This window comes from Pinus tabuliformis, chromosome 9 (assembly GCF_031772625.1).
Source record: "Pinus tabuliformis cultivar Carrire ecotype Pingquan chromosome 9, CPIR1, whole genome shotgun sequence".
NCBI classification, from domain to species: Eukaryota; Viridiplantae; Streptophyta; class Pinopsida; order Pinales; family Pinaceae; genus Pinus; species Pinus tabuliformis.
The window spans coordinates 1,444,311,124-1,444,325,199 of record NC_142307.1 but is presented as its reverse complement, the minus strand read 5'-3'; the positions used below and the strand labels follow the sequence as shown (position 1 = coordinate 1,444,325,199).

Genomic DNA, 14,076 nt, shown 5'->3' with positions numbered 1-14,076 from the left:
TTGGGGTTGTAATATACATGGGATGACCCTTGCATGCCCTGCTAGTATGGCCTAGGCCCATGATGTCTCCTTTGGTTTATGTAGCAGAGCTGCTCAGTGACACCTTCAGCTCCTTGATATACAACTTTTAGTCCAGGTAGAGAAGGACACTTCTCTATGGAGTGGTTTTCTTCATAGACTAAGTAGATTTCAATAGAATTCAATGGACATTCATTCCTAGGGTTCCTTCTGATGCATCTAGGATAGAAAATGGCTAAGGCTCTCTCTGTTTCCTCCTGCTTTCTCGTAATTTGCATAGTGTCCATCTGTAGGACAAGGGTTTGCAGCATCTCACTTTTGAAATCCTCCAGCATATTTCTAATTTCACCCTTGATGGATGAATTGGAAGAGGATGCACTGACCATAGGTTTACTATCCCTACCCTTTTTCCTAGCTGCCCTAGAATGGTTTCTAAAAATAGTCTTGATATCCTCATAGGGTAACTGGTAGATATCCCCTCCTACTAACGAGTGTAGGTTATCTAGAAGATATGCCCTTACTCCTCTAAGCAGGACCAACTTCAGTGACTCAAGGTCAAGTGTGCACCTGACCCTTTTCCAGCTGGAATCTTTCATCATAATCCTTTAGGGATTCATCATTGCATAAGGTCATCCTAAAAATTACTCTTTTGTATATTTAGACCTACAATAGTCTCAATACTTTTTGTTGAAGGATTGTTGCATTTGAGCCCAAGTTCTGATGCTATCTCCAGGTAAACACATGAACCAGCGCAAAGTTGCATCCTTGAGAGTGGATGGAAATAATTTCAACTTATGCTCATCATTTGTATAGTCATAGGTTGGGCATATGACAACAAACTCAAATAAGAAAGTTTCTGGGTCTTTTGTGGTCAGGACATGGAAATGAGGAAGGGCAAAGGGGATTATATTTTTCATCTTAGTATCCCCATTGGTTTCAATGATGGGGAAGGCACCCTCAACTCTTTCTCTCTTTCCTCTGTCATTTCTATTTTCAGCCATTGGTTCAATAGGAATGGGTTCTTCTTCTTCCCCTGTAGGTTCTTCAAATATGTCTGGTTGCTCACCTAAGGGTTCCTCCAGTTCACAACCACCACAGAAGAGGGAAGGTTGCCTGTTTGAAGTAGTGGGGGTATTTGGTAAAACATTTCCCTAAGTTATCCCATCATAACCGCCACCATCTCCATTACCTTCCACGAGGAGCTAGCTACTGGAGATGGACGCCCTACCAAAGAGGAGCCAATCAGGGTCGAGGGAAGATCACACTGCACAAGAGTGAAGCAGGACACTCCGGACCGTGGCCATCAGGCGGAAGATAACACAGGAGCAACACAGCAGGAAGAAGATGACATGGATGCTTACAGGTGTTACATTGTTAATTAATGTAGTTCTTTGTTTTTGTTTTTTTAATTGATATCAATATAAAATTGTTAACATAGATATTTAAATAGTTTATTTAAATCTTATGCTTTTTTTGTAAGTTTGGCAATGGTGAGGCTACATTATCGTGATTTATTGACTTAACATTTAAGTGTGTCTTAACAGGACCGGAATTAAATATATCTAATAATAATAATTGATAGGAATATATCTGCTTTCCTTTTTCCTATTTCACTGTATATGGACATGACTCTAATAGGCGAAGTGGTGATTGTACGATCACAATTAGGAGCTGTTTGCTCATATTGCTGACGCACTCATTCCGACTTATGTATGACGTAAGCCTTACACCAAATATATATCCCGCTTCCAAGACCCAGGGGTCATGATTACCACCGAGCGAAGGCAATTGTCGGGCTGACCTACACTCTTTTGGAAGGGAATATTTTTTTTTTCAACGAAAAAAATTATGTTTGGAGCATCATTAAATCATTAGACTTATGGGACCAAATTTACTCATCTAAGGCCAACTTACACTCACTCATCTAACAATTATAGACCACATTTTCGAACTAAACCAGCCAACACTCACCAGTAAGCCTTATTATAATGCCGAAGTAACATACAGCTAACCATGTGGGCCTCTTATAATCATATTCCTAACCCTTTTCTCTTTACAGTGGAGTGCATGATTAAAATATATGTAATCGACTCCCGACGCAGTTTGACTGGTCGGCCGTTATCACAGGATGCCCCGCAAACAATGTCTACCCTTCTCATAAGTGAAGGGTGTAATTAAAAGTTGAAAAAACTTAATAATCAAACAATATCTTCAAATCTCAGAAGTGAACGGTATAATTAAAAGTTTAAAAACACGCAACTCTGACCGGATTGTTCTCAACAATTCAGTATGAGGTTTTGAGGCGGATTTGAAATTCAAGTTTGTGTCAACCTGACAATCTATAAGATAATGGATTATGTAAATTTCTTCAATCAAATATTGAAGGTCTATAATATAATTTGTATGGAAATAAAGAAGACGATAAGTAGTCCAATAATAATCCGATAATGGCATTATAATGTCAAAACATTGGTAAAGTACACATATTATTTTTGATTCCATATAGATGGGCTAATGGGTCCTCCTTAAATTTTCATTATTGAACCTTTTACCCGAAATGAATTTATGAACCATGTAAAATATTTAATATTTGCTCTTTGTCCAAATCTCAGAAGCGTAATTTAGCATTTAATGTACCATATTTTATAATTGAACTTTCTCCAAATCCCTGAACCCAAATGCATTTATGGACCATTTAATACTTGACCTTTGTATTGAGCTTCAACGACCCATAAAATTTAACATCTTATTTTTAAAGACATTTTCAAATTGGCTTAACCCTGACATTTTCAAATTGGCTTAACCCTGTTGGACCCTTTATGGGATTTTCAACTATCCTTAAAAATTAACGTCTAATTCTTATGGACTTTTTCAAATTTGCTTGACCCTGTTGGACCTTTTAGCGATCATAAAACTTTAATGTGTAACCATTAAAACCTTTTCAAAGTTGTGACTTGGAAAATTTAACATGTAATCTGGAAAAACCTCATTAAATATTTGCATTAAGAATATTAAAGATGATTATTTCTATTGAAAAATTAAATTAAGTTTACCAAGTGCATTATTTTATCTAGTTATTTTTGTATAAATTATTCATTGAAGAAATTATTTTGAATTTAAATATTTATTTAAGTAATAATATTTCTTATTATCATTTACTAATCAAAAAATTTATGTATGTATTGTTTCAAAATACACGTATTAATTTATATAGATAAATTTTCAAATATTAATTTATATAGTTAGATTTTCACATTTAAGTTCTAGGAATAAGAAAGCTAAGCCCAATTAGTTTTGGTGGAGCATTTAGTAATGAGAATAAAATAATCATTTATATATTAGAGGCTTATGAACTTTGATAGAAGCAATTCAATGGAGTTCTATGCCCTATAATTTAGGGCACAAGTAGTGGTTTAGAATATAATTAAAATGGCAAAGAAATTATAGAATGGTTCTTCTACGTCAAATCTCCCTAATAGTTGGAAGTTGGAAGGTGGATTGGAAAGAGTGAATTTTTTATTAGCATAACTCTCGATGTGCATTATGATTCAAGAAGGCAAGGGAATAAATTAGCTATTAAATGATCCAATCAAGGAAAATATTTCATTCAAACTCCTTTGGATCATTCAAACTCCTTTGGATATGCCATGGTTATAGATGGAAATTCAATCTCTCAAAAAACTTTGTGAGAATATTTCCTCTTAGGACCTTTCTTCCCAATGGAAGATGACATCTCAACATGACTAGAGTCATCATGTGTATAGTTGACGTATCTATGGGGTACAATGTCCCATACAATTGGCATATCATATGAATGGGGTGGCCTCTTGTAGCACTAAGAATAGGAGTAATAGTTTTAGGTAGCATCCTTAGCTATTTGATGGCTTTTGAGCTTATGGCAGTGTGAAGAGGTATGTACTTTGGTTACCTCATAATCATGTATGAAAGAATGGAGGTTAGAGGACATGATCTAGGGTTGTTTAATTCAAGGACAGGAGATTTATTTTCATTTTCTATTTTCTTTTTATGCTTGGGGTTTATTTTATCTCTTCTAGAAGTTTGAGTGCTTAAAGAAAATTTTGAAGCATTTTCTCTAGTATGATGTCAATTTCCTAGGTAGATGGGGATCCTAGAGAGTAATAAGGGTGAATACATGGTCATGACTAGTTGCATGACTCTCTTTGATGTGGGTTCAGTTTCTCATCACCTTGACTCGGGATTCTCTTTCTCCTAGGATCATATCCTTTGAGGTTGGTTTCATCTTTTATAAGTTCTTATTTTGTTTTCTCTTCTATCTTTAGATTGTGTAGGTCTATGTATTGTTCTATTTTCCTTTAGCATATTCTCTTTTCACTTAGCTTAGTTCCTTACAACTTACAATCTCTTTTGTGAGTCACCATTTTTGGTTTCATCAGGTTGTAATTGTGAGCTTGGTGGAACCATTGTTCTCCTCCTTTTGCTATTCCAACTATGGTTCATAGGCTTGGATATCTTCGTGAGGATTTTGGGATTTCTAATATATGTTATCCATCTCTTGGATCCTTAGAGCTCTCCCTTTGGTCCTACTCTTCTATATTATTTTCCTCCATGATGAGGTGACATAATCCTTCAAGAAGGTGGGGTAGGAGGGCCCAATTTTCTTTACCTCCTAGAGCTCAAGTGGTAGTAGAGAGCTATGCAACTTGGTATTCCTATGTGATCCCTCCTGAAATTAGGAGGGAAATTCCTTAGGCAGAGGATGAGGATCAAAAAAAAAGAAATTTCATATCAAATCAAGACATTGAGGAAAATGTTAGTAGTTGGATTCCCAATACTAACATCACAAGATATCAAGAGACCTAATACATGCAAACAATTGACATCTACTATCAATTGAAAATAATTATGGGAAAAGTATTGATTGATTAGAAACCTAATAAGAAATTTTATAATGCTTTTAATTAACACTAATTAAACATGCATATACATTTTCTTTATTTATTATAAACAATATTACTTTTCTATATAAAAAATATTTTTTATTTTTTATTTATTGATTTTTATTTATTTAAAAAAACACATACAAAGTTAGTGTAAAATAAACTTTTGAACCCAATAAAAAAATTAAAAATAAAATGACATTCTATCTCTCTCAAATATACTATACGTAAATATGACATTCTATCTCTCTCAAATATTCGAGAGTAAATATATGCTCCTCCATGTTAGCCCCTTGAAAGGTTTTGACAGATCATTCAACTCTCTTCACGCACTGGAGGACAACCGTGTATAACGATTCCATGACTGTTAATGGCAGAGCATGCCTTCAAGGCTACATATTTTATTGTCCACAGTTATAAGCATGTATTACCAACTCGAATCTGCAAATCCATTTTTCCACAAACCACGCGGACCACCCAAATAATAAATGGTATGGATATTTCTGCTTTCCTTTTTTCTATTTCACTGTATACGGACATGACTCCCCAAGGGCAAGTGCTATTTCATGGACTATAGCATTATAAATGCACTCTTAAGAGACCTTAAGTACAGTGTTGGGAAGTGGGTTCTGACATCGGCTTTGGCGGTCAGCTGTGTGCATCATTTCTCCGGCGAACGAATTCTGATTCCGTATGAATTCTCATTCGCATTCATCCACCCGCATACCATCCATACATCACTCATTTTGAATTTGGAAACCCGCCGTCCCATGTCATACCATCGCCCGCATACCATCCATACATCACTCATTTTGAATTTGGAAACCCGCCTAAATACTGACTCGCGCCTTTCTCTGCTCGGCATTTACCTGCAACGATCCACCGTCCTTCTCATGGCGACGGCCATACCTCTCACACTCATCTACGTCTTCTCCAAGTCCCTACTATTGCTCTTGCGGGAGTCGGAGGAAATAGCCACCGCGGCCGCTATATTCGTCTACGGCCTAATTCCCCAGATATACACATATGCCGCCAATTTTCTGATCCAGAAGTTCGTGCAGGCTCAGAGCATCGTCATGCCCAACGCCTTCATATCATTCTGCACGATATTCGTCCACCTGTTGCTCAGCTGGCTCGCCATTTACAAACTCGGCTGGGGAATCTTCGGGGCGGCGTTTGTGCTGAGTCTGTCGTGGTGGATCGTCGTCATTGCTCAGTTTTTATATATCCTAAAAACCCCAAAATGCAAGCACACATGGACAGGCTTCTCACTTCAGGCCTTCTCCGGCCTGTCGTCGTTCTTGAAGCTTTCTATCGCTTCGGCCATCATGTTATGGTAAGATTTACACTCCACCTTCCTACTTATGTTAGCATGAGTCCATTCATTGATCACATTTTTTGGTTTTCTTGAACAGGGTTGTGAATTATGTTATTTTCTAACATTTCTTGATTTTCTTGATTAGGTTTTGTGAATTATGCTATTTTCAACATTGATTTCCGCTTTTGAATTCACGGTTAAAATTTACTGGTTTTATTGATTTAGGTTCATAAATTATGCCGTTGCTAGCATTTTAAATATTTTCTTGATTCCTATTTTGAGTTCACATTTCACTGACCGACTGGTTTTCTATGACATTAGTTTGGAGACCTGGTATCTCCAGATATTGGTTCTGTTGGCCGGTCTTCTAGAGAATCTAGAAATTGCATTGGACTCACTATCTATCTGGTATTCTTCCTTTTTAGTTAAATTTCTTTCTATATTTTAAAACAAAATTGCCTTTACCAAATTGGTGCAGATCAATCTACAGACACGATTCTCTTTACCGATCTTTAATAACTTTATCATTACATCATTTTCTTTCTTTACTGTTTAAAGCTTTAAATTTCCTCTCACTGTTTAAAGCTTTAAGTTTTTGTGTACAGTATGACAGTATTGGGATTGTTGTTCATGATCTCAGTCGGCTTCAACGCAGCAGCAAGGTCAGTGATCAATGATTCAATCTTCTCCTCTTCACATAAATTTTATGTTGAATACAGTCTTTTGGCATCTGTTAAAGATTTTTTGGGCGAATATACTTGCCATTTTGTTTTGTCCAGTGTTAGAGCAAGCAATGAGCTCGGTGCAAGAAATCCCAGAGCAGCGGCATTTTCAGTGATAGTGGTGACGACAATCTCTTTCATCATCTCGATTATTTTTGCCATTGCCATTCTCTTGCTACACAACATCATTAGCTATGCATTTACCGAAGGGGAGGAAGTCTCGGATGCTGTGGCAGAACTTTGCCCTTTCTTAGCTGTCTGAGTTATTCTCAATGGCATACAACCCGTGCTTTTAGGTTAATTAAATTTTATTCAAATATATATTTTTTTATTAAATTTTGAGAAAATTACAAGGTTTGGCAGTTTTGGATGCTTTTATGTTTGAAATTACTCTACATAATTTAATTTATAATTGGAATTATTTAATTAATTTTATATATATATATGAGATAAAGATAAAAGGTTGCTTTATTATAAAACAATATAAGGGTTCGGAGTATGTTTTAAAAGTTTATTTTTTTCAATATAGATTTTGTTGTTTTTACTGATAGTTATAAGTGGTTTGATTTTGATTGTATAAGGATGACAGATTAACCAGCATGTGAGGATAACAATCACTGTCTCCATTACTCATTTGACAACTTATGATAAGTGTTCTTTGTGTAATAAAAAAGGAAAAAAACAACACAATAATAAAATATTGATCATTTTATTTGAATTATAAATTTTGAAAATATTTTAAAATCAATAAACATACCATTAATATCACTTTTGTCGATTAAATTTCAAAATATTTGAAGCTTTGATGTATGTTTCTTGGCTTATCATGCAGGTGTAGCTGTTGGTTGTGGATGGCAAGCTCTTGTGGCTTACATTAATGTGGGTTGCTACTATATTGTTGGGATTCCTACAAGTCTTTTATTGGGTTTTAAATTTGGATTTGGAGTGAAGGTAAGTTTAATAATTATATAAATTTTAAATAATTATATTTATAATATATCTATATATATATATATATATATATATATATATATATATATATATATATATATATATATATATAGATATATATATATATTTTAAAACTTGGTAGGGCTATATTTTCATGTTGAATATATCACACTTTGATCTAGACAAGAAATTGAACGAATGATTTCACATCAAAAAATATTAACACCTAATCCTAACTAGTAAACATTTATATTTTTCATATTAAATAAATTAATTTAAAAAAATAAAATATTAAAATTATAAATAAAAATTTTATATATATATTAATTTTTTTAATTAAAAATATCTTTTATTAATCTTATTTCAATTTATTTTTACATATTTATTGTTTGATATAACAATAATGTTATTATTCATTTAAAAAATTAAATATTATAAAATAAAAAATTAAATGTTTTAAAAATTAAATAATTTTCTTATTTATTTATATTTTTTAAAATAGTTAGTTTAAGTTCTAAAGTGGTTTCAAAATGTACTTTTAAGAAGTGTAATCATAGCAAGTCATGGCTAGTTCAATTAGCCATTAGAACCAAGATAGAAGTTAGTGAAATGAGTGAGCCATTCTTCCTCAATAAAACGCTCACTTTCAATGCCCTAATGAGAATTCTCTGCCTTGTCCCCTATTTTTTAATTTACCTCTTAGTTTAGATTTATTTTTTAATTTACCAAACACAATTTTTTTGGTATTAGATTTATATTTATGAAAAATAATAATATAGTTTTTATAATTTTAAATTTTAAATTTTATTAAGTATCATACTTAATTCAAATTTATTTACATATTTTTTTTAGTAATAATGAGAATATTTGTATTTTATATTTATATTTTTGAAAATGATAATAGCAATTTCTATAAATTTTAATTTTTGAAGTTTATTAAGTTAAATAATATTATAATTAATTAAATATCTATATAATATTAAAATTTATTATTATTTTTTTAGCAAAAATGACAATAATTGTATTGATTTCAAATTCTTTGCTAATTTCGTAATTTTATATCAAGGTTATAATTCAAATTTGTCATATATTTCAAGGATACCTAGTATAATTTGTATCGAAATTATCCTTTGTTTAGGGACGCTAAACTAAGAGACAAAGAACATGTATTTGGATGTGAAAACATTCCAAAAGGATCCCAAAATAAAGGAAAGAATTCAAAACATCCAACTTATTTGAGAATAAAATCTTTCATTACATTGTACTTTTCGAGATCCATAGGTTTATTTCCCAGATCCATAGGTTTATTCAGATCTAGGGAATTATTTATAGTCAGACCACTTGAGCTAGTAGAATCATTCATGTCCATAACCAAGATGTTACCAACAAGATTAGTTCCTCAACCTAATGACATATTTCATCCTCCTTTTTAAATAATTCTTAACAAGGTATTCAGTGGAATTGAAACTTAAGGAACAAAGGACGGTGTTAATTAGTCATCTAACTTTTCTCCAAACTTTAGGATGCAACCTTCATTGGCACATTCATTTGCTTCTTTATTTTTCTCATGTAAAACATGGAAATAATTAATTGAAGGGATTTTTTTTGTGACCTTTATAATTTGATTTAATAGATTTTCCAATATCTTATCCCTTGGAAAGCATCCTTTTAACATGTGTTGAATAGTTAGAAGAGAGGGGACATTATTTTCTTTAGCTATAAGGAGGCCTTGTAGAAGACCATAGGCTTCTTCATGATTATTTGTCATCTTTCCTAATCCCCATAACTACTTCAATGCTTTAATTCCATTGGGGCCATAGAGTACCCCTCCTCCTCTTGCCACTATTGGATTCTTTTTTGAGGCATCGTCAAAGCTAAGGACAAAGCTTGAGAGATGTGCCTTCCAATCCTTGAAGGCTTCCCAAGAGAGGCAAAGTTTCCATTTTTTTGTGATAGATTTTGTAGCAGCCTTGGGAAAAATTGATTTCCTTTGGAAGGGAGAACTTTGAAAGCCAAACAAGTTCCAAGGGATCCAAAAGTTGAGGAGAGGATACTTTACAAGGACTTTGGACCCACAATTAGGAGCACAAATGCAAAGCTTTAATTGTTGTCAATTGAGGATGCACTTGAGTATTGTTAAAAATAAATTCGCTCCTTGCTAATCAGAATTAACAACAAATGAACTTGTGTTAGGCTTCCTAAACTGGTTAAAAAAATTGATTTTGAATGAATCGACCTGAGTATTGAAATTTCCGGGAAGAAAAGAGATATTAGAGCGAACATGGCCATATCAGTTAGTTTTTCAAATGGGTGATAATTGTAATCCATACAATTTTTATATAGGAGCACTCCAAAAAAATGTGTTGGATATATTCTTCACTGTTCTTGCATAATTAGCATCGAGAAGGGCCATGGATTCCCTTTTTCTGAAGATTTTATGTGGTCAAAATCTACTTATGCACCAATAACCAACAAAAGAAATTAATCTTGGGAAGGCTATTAGGATGCCAATTTTTTTCACAACAACATGATTTTGGAGGAGAACCACGTGAGAAAATAAAATCCCAAATTGTATACACCGAATTATCCCATCCTTGTTCGTTAGGAACATCATGACTCCAATGGGAACATCTAGCGAGAGCATTACAAAGTTTATGAGCAACATGGACCAGGTTGGGGGGTTATGAAATCAAATTTTCTGCCACACCACTTTCCTCTACCATCCTAAGAAGAAATATCGGCGAAGGAGAATTTCCAATTTGCAACAAATACATTCTTGAGTGACATCGAGTCTCTATCCTTTTCTAAATGAGAATTGTTCATAAGCCTTTCTTCACATATATTAATACTTTCTCCATTATTAGGATTCCAAAAAAAATCCCTAATTTCATAATGGGAGTTGAATTCACACTATAGATCCGAGAAGGGAGACAACCAAGTAGGAATCACACCCAAAAGGGAAGTATTTTGAGCACAACACCACATTCCACCATTCATCTTTTAGGGAGAGAAAGCATGGACAATTTTAGCTCCAATTTCTTTATTCATGAGCACTAGATCTCTAATATTGAGCCCCTCGTGTGCTTAGGTTGTTGAACAGTGGCCCATTTTACTAGATGAAACATTTTAGTGTTGGTTATACCTCCTTCCCATAGGAATTTCAAAAAAAAAATTAGCCACTAAAGAGATGATATTTTGAGGATCCAAGAGCGCATAACACTGATAGAGGGGTAGTGTTGAAAGAACAACCTTAACCAAGACTATACGATTAATAAAATTTAACGAACATGATCCCCATTGAGAAAACTTTGATTTGAATTTTGAAACTATACTCACCAAAGTCTACACATAGTGTCATTTTAGGCATATAAGGATGCCAAGATATTTAAACACTTTCCGAGTTTCCATATGTTGAAATCCTAGAACCTTGCAATCTGCATTTATTTTCTAACACTAATATTCAAAGAATAGATATGTGATTTCCTAGAGTTTATCATGCCCCTTGAGGCCTCCAAAAAATGGTCTAAGATTGACTTAAACCTTCTGGCCATAATGGTATCATCTCCTCCCATACATAAAGTGTCATCTACAAATTGTGAAGAATTTATAATCTTAATTTCCCTTGCAAATTGAATTCCTAGAAGCCTTTCACTTCTTCTCTCAAAATCCAATCTCGAAATTAGATAATCTGCAACTATGATATATAAAAAATGGGAGATAGGGCAGCCTTGGTGGAGGCCCCTTGAAAGTTTGAAAAATCTAGTATATTTTCCATTAACGAATGGCAAGATCCGAGGAGCTTAAATGCATAGAGATATCCAGTGAATAAATTTGCTATCAAAACCAAATTTTGAGAATACCTTAAAGAGAAAGCTATGGTGCATTTTATCAAAGGAATTTACAATATCTAACTTGATACTTTCGTTTATCACCCCTTTTTTGGATGGAATGTATTGCTTCTTGAACCAAAATAATATTGTCAAAGTTTTTTCTTTAAAAGACAAATCCTATGTTTTCTGAAATAATTTTTGGAAGGAGAAGTTTGAGCCTTCCAACCAAGATGTTGGAAATGACTTTGTAAGATACACTGTAGAGTAAAGTAGGCCCGAACTATACAAATGATGATGGATTAATAGTCTCTTTCACTAAAAATAGGTTGAGAGGCCATTAAGTCTCGAAGATTTATTTTGATTGAAAGAAAAACGTATGCTCTTGATCTCCTCCTTTGTAATATCCTTTTGTAAGGAATTGTTATCTTCTTACGAAATTATTTCTAAAACATTATCCAACATAATCTCCTTTAAGTCTGCATTTGTGAGGTCCATCACGCTATAGAACTTGTGAAAATGATAAATTTCCTCATCTTGGATTAGTCCAAAATCATTGATTTTGTTCCCTCTCATTGTGATCTCTTTGATTTTGTTCTTCAAAGTTCAATTTTGAGCTCAATTATGAAAGACTTTAGAATTTATATTTCCTTCTTGAAGCGAGAAGTCACAATATTTGAGCCTCCAAAATTCCTCATCTTCTTTCAAAGCAGAGTGAGAGGCTTCAAATTTTTTTATTTTCTTTCATAATAATTTCTTGAGTAATTAATCCATGCTCCATAACTCTTTGAAGAGATTCCAGATTAATTTGTAGTTGGGTAATCAAAGCTTGCCTAATTTCCTTTTGTCTTTTAGCCCATGTCTTTATTGCCTCTTTGAAATTTTAACTTTTTTTCTCACAAATGTGAATTGGGATTCTTGTAATCCATTGCCTCCAAACTTGTTTGATCAAATCATAGAAACCCTTTGATCCAATCCAAATCAGGAATAACTTGAAGGGGAGAGGACCATAATTACCTTTGTCCTATATTTCTAACAAGATAGGTAAGTTGCATCATGGGAGAATTTTGAAAGAGAACAATAAGTCTTTCTCCAAGAAGGAATCAATAATAAAGAAATGATCAAGACAAGCAACAATGTGACCAAGGATTGATTGCTTATTGCTCAAAGTGAACTTATTTAAATAATTTATATCAAGGAGATTTAGCTTCCTATTTAAATCTTCCATATTTTCTTGGATCTAATCTTTGAATTTATCTCTTCCTTATTTTTGTTTGCTAAGTTGTGTGAGTCCTAAGATGACTGCATGCTTAACCTTTGGCTTGAGAAACCGCGATCTAGGGGCATCTAATCTGTCAAAATCAATCGAGGATCACACCTAGCTTGGGCTACACTAGCCCTTAACATGATTGGATTTTTTCCCATTGAGTTTCAAACCAATGACCTTCACATCACAAATATCTCTAATAGTACACACCATCATTGTCTATTCTATGCCCCATGGGCTTATCTCCTTTTTTTGCCAAGAATAAAAGGGTCATATTAAAGTCGCTCCTAAATATATTGTGTTAGCCAAAACCCAGACTCCCAAATCCATAAGGGATGAACAACAAATGATCATTTTCGTGAAATGAATAGGCATATATACGGAAACTGGGCATATACGGAAGATGTGCGCATATACGAAAACTGGGCATATACGGAAGATGTGCGCATATACGGAAGATGTGCGCATATATGGAAACTGGGCATATACGGAAGATGTGCGCATATACAGAAACTGGGCATATACGAAAGATGTGCGCATATACGGAAACTGGGCATATACGGAAGATGTGTGCATATACGGAAACTGGGCATATACGGAAGATGTCTGCATATACGAAAACTGGGCATATACGGAAGATGTGTGCATATACGGAAACTGGGCATATACGGAAGATGTGTGCATATACGGAAACTGGGCATATACGGAAGATGTGCGCATATACGGAAACTGGGCATATATGGAAGATGTGTGCATATACGGAAACTGGGCATATACGAAAGATGTGTGCATATACTGAAGATGTGCACATATACGGAAACTGGGCATATACGGAAGATGTGGGAATATACGGAAGATGTGTGCATATACGGAAACTGGGCATATACAGAAGATGTGCGCATATACGGAAACTGGGCATATACGAAAGATGTGCGCATATACGGAAACTGGGCATATACGGAAGATGTGTGCATATATGGAAACTGGGCATATACGGAAGATGTGCGCATGTGGGTATGTAGGCATGCTGGGGTGACGCATTAAGTTGACCACT

The 14,076-nt window shown here is 34.1% G+C and overlaps 1 pseudogene; it reads left to right on the top strand.

Moving 5' to 3' along the window:
* The first annotated feature begins 5,503 nt into the window (after window positions 1-5,503).
* On the top strand, window positions 5,504-14,071 carry LOC149153999 (protein DETOXIFICATION 40-like; annotated as a pseudogene).
* The last annotated feature ends 5 nt before the right edge of the window (window positions 14,072-14,076 follow it).